Raw genomic sequence first — 8,107 nt, 5'->3', positions numbered from 1 at the left:
TGCATATTTGCCTGGCTGAGAAAAATGTTATTAACATTCCCTTCAACGCTTTTCAGTTTTCAGCACAGTGAACAGATTTGCCCTCTGCCAGCAGGAGCCAGAGCTCACCCAACCCTGGTCAGTCGACGTTTTCAACAGGACAGTCTGTTGCAGTTAGAAATGACCCTGCCCTGTTCACAGAGAGTTCTCTCTGAACATGGATCCCACTTGCCACATGCACCCTTAAACCTGGTTAAACCTCCTCTCCTTCAGTGGTACACCCCCCCAGGGCCAGCAGCCACCACCATTACCCCACCATGCTTAAGACAGGGGGTCTCACTGACCTTCCCAAGATGGACACTTTTTGAAAAGTTCCCTTGTATAGTACAAGGGGGGTTACAACTACAGAAAAATACTACAGCACTTCTGTTGTAAAGAACTCAGGAAGACCACAGAAGGCCAGAATCATTTTAATACCATCAATTCCTATTTGAAATATCTAGGTTTATTGTGTAAATCTTGTTTGTACACTTAACAATACTAACATTGTATGGCATGCTGTGGTACCCTTGAAAGAATCTCAAGGCAGCCCAGGGTGCCTTGGCACCCTGGTTGAGAATCACTGTCATAGAGAGACTGTTAAAATTATTTTGGATGAGCATAAAAACTAATTGTTTGTCCCTTAACTGTATAGATTCCTGGTTGATGTGGCCACGCTGGTATGCACGAAGCAAATCAGATGTAGGGAGCAGAGTGGGATAGTTCTTTGGACACTACTGAAGCTCTTGATTTGTTGTGTAAGCACATGAGCTCTTGAAGCTCCTGCCATGCTGGTGGTGCAGAAAAGCTTCTTGTGTTGGATTGATGCTGAGAGTTTAGAAAGCTTCTGTCAAGGACAAGTGTTCTGACAAGGACAAAGTTTTTGGTGGCAGAGCAGTTCAGGCACCTTGTTGTGGCTCTTGAGGTATGAGTTTGAGCCCTTCTTTGGTCTTATGCAAAAGACTGACCCTAGATTTGGCCGTGAACAAGCACGTGGTCATTCAAGCTGTGGAGTTAAGGGTATTTGGAACTGTTGATGAACATATCCCTCCTTTTATACCATAGGCTATAGAAACTGGCATACCTTTTCTCTCCTAGATCCATGGGTTGTTAAACTTGGGCAGATCTTTGATTTTTGATGCAACTCAGGTGCTTCTAGCCTGCCACTTCTATCCCTACAGATCCCAACCTCCTCCAGAGACTGGAGATCTCTCCTTATCAGAGACTATAGCTTTCCTCAACAGCTGTAATATTCATGACAACTTTTGATGTGACCAGGAGTAGTTTAAATTCTGTTTAATTCAGCCACTTGTTTAGGATGCTTTACAAAATATATTAATCACAATTACTGCTCTTGTGACACACATTTATTATATTATCTTGGAAATCTTTATTATATTTATTTTTATGGCTAGGAAAATGAAGGGAGAAAAATTAAGTGGCTTGACTAAGACCTGTGAATGTCAAGCCATTGTCATATAGGGATCATGAGTTTGTTTTTAATTCTGCCCTTGTTCCCCTAGAACATACTGCCTTTCATGTTCCTGAGGTTTTCTTTGTGATTCAGGGACATGTTGGATGTCAACAAAGGAGACGACTCAGCTGTAAACAGCCAGCAAAGAAGGGAGCTTTGTGATTAATCCTAAAGCAATTAGTATCTCTAAGCACAGTTCAGGTGGGTTGTGAGCGAGGGATATTGAGAGCAAGGACCATAATCTCATTTTCTCTTTCTAGTGGCACAGCACAGTAAAAGTCTAGGGCTGGTTGACTTGGCTGGGGAGAAAATTAATGGCTCAGAATTTCTAGGAAATAATGGAAATCTTTCCATCCTAGCAAATCTATTTGTTTCTAAGGTGCTCTGCACCAGGAAAAGAGCACAGAAATTTTCTTAATAGAAAAACAAATGAAATATGGGAGATTCTCTGTCATTTCTAGAATCCTTTTAACTCCTGTGGGTATGTGACTGCAGTCCTGGCATTCCACAGCTCAGCTCTGCTTGGAAACATTTCATGGTCAAATGAATGGACAGTACTGGTGTTTACTAGGAAAGAAATGATCAAGTTATGTCCAAACTGAAGCCTACTTGGTGGAAGGTTCTTTGGAGAAGAAAAAGTTTTGTGCAAGACAAAAATGGAAAGCTTTTTTTTTTTTTTTTTTTACACAAAAAGCAATAAAACACAGCTGCTTTTGACAGGTTGCTTATGCTGATTATTTCTTGATTTAGGACTCAGTTCTTTAGGCTGTCCACAGACTGAACTACCTTTTGAAGTCAGGAAAAGACTTGCGCAGAAAATGGATTCAGGATGAGACTCCTAAGGTGACCTGGTATTTGCTGTATTGTAAAGTTACTCTCCTTTCTCACAACTGTAGCCTGCAAAGCCATATGAAACATCCTTAGAATGCCCTAGTGACTATCTGAAGTATTGTACTGTGACCTTTTGTCCTGTGTTATGACTGCCAGTTTATCAGCCATGAACAATGAGAAGTTGTATACTGGATATGATTACAGGAGTTATTTCTGTTCCCTGGTTATAGCCCTCTCTGAGTTGCCCTCTCTGAATAATGTCATAGACTATGGTTTTCAGAGCCAGTTCGTCAACGGCTATAACTTTTATGGTTGCTTAAACAGTGACCAGAATTTTTTTTTCCAATTACAAAACAATGTAAACAACGCCCACAAAATCACAAGTGTTTCTACGAGTGCTTGGATTGCTAAATTATGGGTGTATTCACATTGTACATAGCTACTACATCTATTTTCTAACCTAAAAATCCTTGGTGTTAACTATATAGCTCATACTTGTCTCAAAAAAGGAGAAAACAATGAAATCCAGTAGATTTTTCTAGGTAAAAGTGCCCCACTTTTGTGGAATTGCTAGAGAAGCATAACTGTTTGATTATGTAGGCTATCGGGATGAAGGTTGACTAAATTATACCAGGCAACTGGTTTGACATACAATTTTACCTTATCTTCTGTGAATTCCAATCAAACAATTACCTAGTAAACAATGATATATATAAAGCAACTTGGCAGTATTTAGCATTACCTTGTCTTAAATAATTTGCATTTCAATCGTTAATGTTTTTATTTTTAATTGTCTCTTTATTTATAAAAACATTACTGCAATTTATTCTTCTTAGCATCATGCAACATATTCTCAACCTAGTCTGTTGGGAATTCTACTAAAATGTTTGTGTTTTGCTATTAAACATTGAAGTAATGAACAACTGTATCTTAGTATTAATTCCATATGAGTATAGTCTCTTTTTGGCTTCATCTTATTACTATATAATTATGTGGTGTCTCCATTAAGCGAATGGGCTTCATTTTCAGCCAGAAGTTGGCTGAGTTTGGCTTTTGCCTCTGATAACTGGTTCAAGAGAACTTGTACTGTTCAGTGGAGGCTGTGGGTAGGATGTTCCTGCCCGATCTGTCTTTGGCAGGAGTAGCTACATGGAGTAGGCAGGGACCTCCTCCAACCTGCCAAGGCATTTCAAAGAATGTCACTCGTGTACTGGTGCTATTTGAGTAGCAAACAGCTTGTGCCAAATACTACACACCTGTGAGAGGGCACAGCATGAGCAGCATCACATGACCTTATCAACGTCTCTTCATTTTAAGAGCAGGTGTAGACACATTCTCATTGGCACTAGCCTGAAGGAGTTGGGTGAAAATGTTGGAGGCAACATGGTATTAACATTTTGGATAACTTAAGTTATAGAAGAATAAAGAGTCTTTACAGGGTCCAAGGATACCACACATTCTGACCAATGTCTGGGTTTTGGCCTGAGATGCAGGCTCTGGTGAGATTCTTCAGACCATCAGGGTTGCTTCCAAATGCAGACCTGACTCTTGTCTCTCTTATCAACCTGCAAGTTTACCTGTACTCCAGGTAACAATGACCATCCTTATAAATTACCTCAAATAAATCCGGTAAGAGAGAGAGTGAGATTCTGGCAAGACGCGGCTGTTACATGTTTAAGTGCAGTGATCACAGCAATAAGCGTTTTCATTCATTCAAGATGCAAATCACATGAAGAAAAGTGGTTACAGATGCCACCCTAGGAGCACATCTTGACTGTTACATTCTCAGATACTCAAGCCTGTTAGTGGAGTGTAAGAACAGACAGATTGTTGGAGGCTGGCTTCTATATAAATATAGCCAGTCAGCTTACGGTAGAATTAGCACTTGGGGTTGGTTATTGCTATCAGCCTCTTTGGGAGTGTATGTGCATTCTGTGCTGATTAACAGATTCCTTGCTAGCAGGAGACGCACTCGATATTTGAAAGTATGGCCCACAAATCCTTTTACTCACCTTGAAAGTCCCTCAAAAGTAAAATTATACTGCTGTTCTCCAAGCTACCAGTTCTGTCACTTGGAAGAGCCCTGACAATGAGAGTCCAGATATCTAGAGGGATCAGCTGTCGCTTTGCTATATAAGCTAACAAACATGTATGGCTTCTTTCCAGCTATTGCATCTGGACTGTGTTGTCTTGAAAATTGGCTCGAGACATTCTAGGACCTTGAAATAGGTACGCCTGACTTAGATTCACCATTTCTGTTATTAGGAAAGACATTTCCCAGCCTAGCCCAGCCCAGCTAGAAATCTGGCAAGACAGGGGGGCAGACAGAGACTGATGGTTAGAAGACTCTGAAGTGAACATCTTACAGGCAATTATATGCCTACAAGTATTGAATGCTACACAAGTGAAAGAGGGAGAGAGCAGATGAAGGAGAAACAGGAAATATAAAATATATACTGTATATAGCTTTTCTAAAAGCATGGGCCCATACAAAACACACTAGAAGCAAATCTGGCCAGGACGTTGGATTTCTAGCCCATGAAACTGAGTTTTTGGAAACCTGTTCATCTTGAATGGGGGTGAAAAGCCAAAGCCTCAAACTTGCAGACCTAAAATATCATAAAAATCCCTGTCCGAAATACTGAAAATCTTTTTTAAAACTAAATATGCTCCTCTGCATCTCCTGGCAGCTGCTTCCTAAAGCCAAAACAATTCTGGTAAACTTTACAGCTGCCCACCACTGAATAACAGCAGTGACAATGAACAAACTGGTCAAGTCTATCATCACTTTTAAGTAGTGGGCAGTAGTATAATTGAAGGTGAACAACAATTTCAAACAGCAGTTGTCAGTGCTTCCACAGTTTGCAGTTCAAGGCCAGTCCTTCTACATGGACTGCTGTAGGGCAGGGACCCCCAGGACCACCCTGGGCTACCTGATTCTTTGGACATATGGTTCCTCAAGGAACAGGAGCTGGGCAACCCCAGGATCCATAGACACTCAGTATATGGGGGGCTTGAGGACTCCAGTAAAGGGTAGTGTGACCAGCCATCCCTAATTGAAGACTGACAAGCCCAGGTTGCTGTGGACTCCTGCAAGGGGCTGCAGTAAGTGAGATGCAGGAGGTGCCACATGCATGTGTGTGCACGCACACATGCATGTGGACAGGAATATATCTTCTCCCAGTCGCTTGCAAGTAAGTCTATGGTGGGGGGGGGGGGTACAGATTGAGGGAGAGAGTGGAGCAGGGGCTAAGGCTGGGCTTGGGGGTGCTGCCCAGTCAGGGTAGTGTATGGGGTCTGGGACTAGGGTGGGAGTGAGACAGAGCCACAGGCAGCTTGTCCAGGGGGTGGGGTGGGGAAGGGCAGGTCAGCTTCCTGCTGCTGCATGCAGTACCAGGGAGCGGGGAGATGGGGGCACATGCCCCCCAGATTTCTGCTCAGTGTGGGAGTGGATGTAGGCTGCCTGCTACAGGCTTGGGGCTTCCCAGTCTGCTGCCCTCCCATTAGGAACTCAGTGCTGCCATGGCAAGGTGCCCCCTGCCTGCCTGGCAGCAGTAGGAGCAGGGGTGGCGGTGTGGAGTTGTGCCCCCCTTCTGCTGGGTGGGCAAGGGGTGCCTCACTATGGTAGTACAGGGCTCTTGGGGGGAAGGCAGCAGTGTGGGGAGCCCCAAGCCTTCAGTGGGCAGCCTGCATCTGCCTCTGTCCTCCCACAGATTCCACTCAGCTGTGCTCTGGCCATGCCACGGGGAGGCATTATCTCTTAAGCTCCTCCTCCCCGCAACAAAATTAAAAGTCAGTTTGGCTAACTGGAAGCCTGAGATCATAGTCTGTGGGTCAGTCTGCATGGTGTGGTTCCCCTGGAGCACATCTACATGTACCATTAATGCACTGCAATAAACTGTGGAGAAACATTTGCAGCACATTGAGCCAGTTCGCAGCAGCCCTGGCTGGCAAGGGGCCCAGGAGGTCTGCCTGCCAGCCCGAGGCTGCTCTGACCAGGCTCATGCTGCAGAGGGGCTGGCTGGGGGATGAGGGTGGTTCAGTGTAGGGCTAGCCGGCAGGCAGTTTCTGCACTGAAGCACCCTCATACCCCAGACAGCCAGGACTGCATCTACATGCGCGTTGCTGCACATGAAAATCTCTGTAGTGGGGTAGGATTTGTAGTTACTGCAGAGTTGATTAGATTTGTACACCCTAACTGGGAGTTGTGTGCCCTAATGGGGTGGACATGTTGATGCCTAGATGTTACTGCATAGTTAGTCAATTGCACAGTAAACATCTTGTGTAGATGCACCCCTAGAGTTGTGGATCCTTGAACCCTGTCCCAGGAATTCAAAGATGGAGAATCTTGAAGTGCTGACAGGGGACCTAGAAGACCTACAGTCTCTGGCTCTAGGGCAGCTTGGAATTATGGGCCCTTTTAAGGTCAGCTTCCTCAGCACCCAACAAAGCAAACAGTTGTAGTCATTTTGACTGAAAAATTTCTGTGAAATAGCTTTAAAAAACCTGGCATTTCCCCTTAAAGCCTGTGCTAGTGGAGAAAATACCTGAAGAGCTATTGTCAGGAAAACAGAACAGAAGAAATCTGTTGACTAAGTACAGAATTCTCCACAGATAAGGAATGGTACAGAAACTATGGCTGAATCTTTTAAAACAATCTAGACTGATTCCATCATTTTGTTTAGGCAATGTCCATCTTGTGCTAAGCTCTAATCACTTACTGGTCTTAAGTAGTTGAATAACAGGAACAGGTTAATTAAAAGCTGCCCCCTTAAATTTGAGTTTAATTTCTCTTTTCCTGCCCTTTTAAAGCTGTAGGTAACAGGGCTTCTTGAGACTGTTCTCTCTGAAGAAGGCAATAGGTAGACTTAATGGCCTTTCATAAAGAGACACCCGGTGTGCTATTGGTCTCATACAGGAGACTTACCTCGATTTATATTAGCTCATTAGCCGTGGTTATAACTAATCTGGTCAGGGCAGAGCGAACATTTTTCTTCTTTTTGAGCCTTCAACTATTTCCTTCACACCATCTCTAAACACTTAAATAATCTGATTTTTATATACTGTTTCCAAGAATATTGATTAATATTCTGCTACCTCATTTGCTTACTTGCCCCACTTCCATCTCTGTCCTGCTCCAAGGAATCTAGCTTTAGAGGCCTTGAAAGAGAAGTCTATACAGGAATATGGAGTCACAATGATGTGAGACAATCGCAATGTCTCTCCATGTGTTCTTCATGGTGTATTCTTTTTATGGTTAAATAACTTCAGAGTGTTATGCCCCTGGAAGACATTAATTTGATCTTATCTTGGAACTCAGGAATTTATTTTGAATCCTAGAAATCACAAATCCTGTAATGCCAGAGGTTCAAGATCTGGCATGGCAGGGTGCACAGTTTTGGAAATCTGTGATAAAATTCCTCAGCTCCCATCACAGAACTTGGCATCAGGGAGTGACTCCCCAATGCTGGGCTGCATTCCTGCTTTTTCGACATGTTGGTGCATAAGGAGCTTAGGATTTGAGATGTCCCAGGTCCCTGGGTCTCAAAATACCCTTTTAAACTTGCCAGTGTCCAGGGTCCCTGGGTTTCAAAATACCCTTTTAAACTTGCCAGTGTCCAGGAATCCCTGCAATGGAAATTTCTGGTTTCCTAGTACTAGGATCCCTATGCAGATAGAAATATAAATGGGTTTGTGGGCAGCCTAGAACTAAGGAGCAGCTCTTAAGCCAAACTTTTGAGTGCCCTTTAAACTAACATTTAAATTAAAGTGTGACACATTAAA

The sequence above is a fragment of the Crocodylus porosus genome, unplaced genomic scaffold (genome assembly GCF_001723895.1).
Source record: "Crocodylus porosus isolate Cpor-Errol unplaced genomic scaffold, CroPor_comp1, whole genome shotgun sequence".
Classification (NCBI taxonomy): Eukaryota; Metazoa; Chordata; order Crocodylia; family Crocodylidae; genus Crocodylus; species Crocodylus porosus.
The sequence above is the reverse complement of the archived record's forward strand: the minus strand, read 5'-3'. Positions refer to the sequence as shown.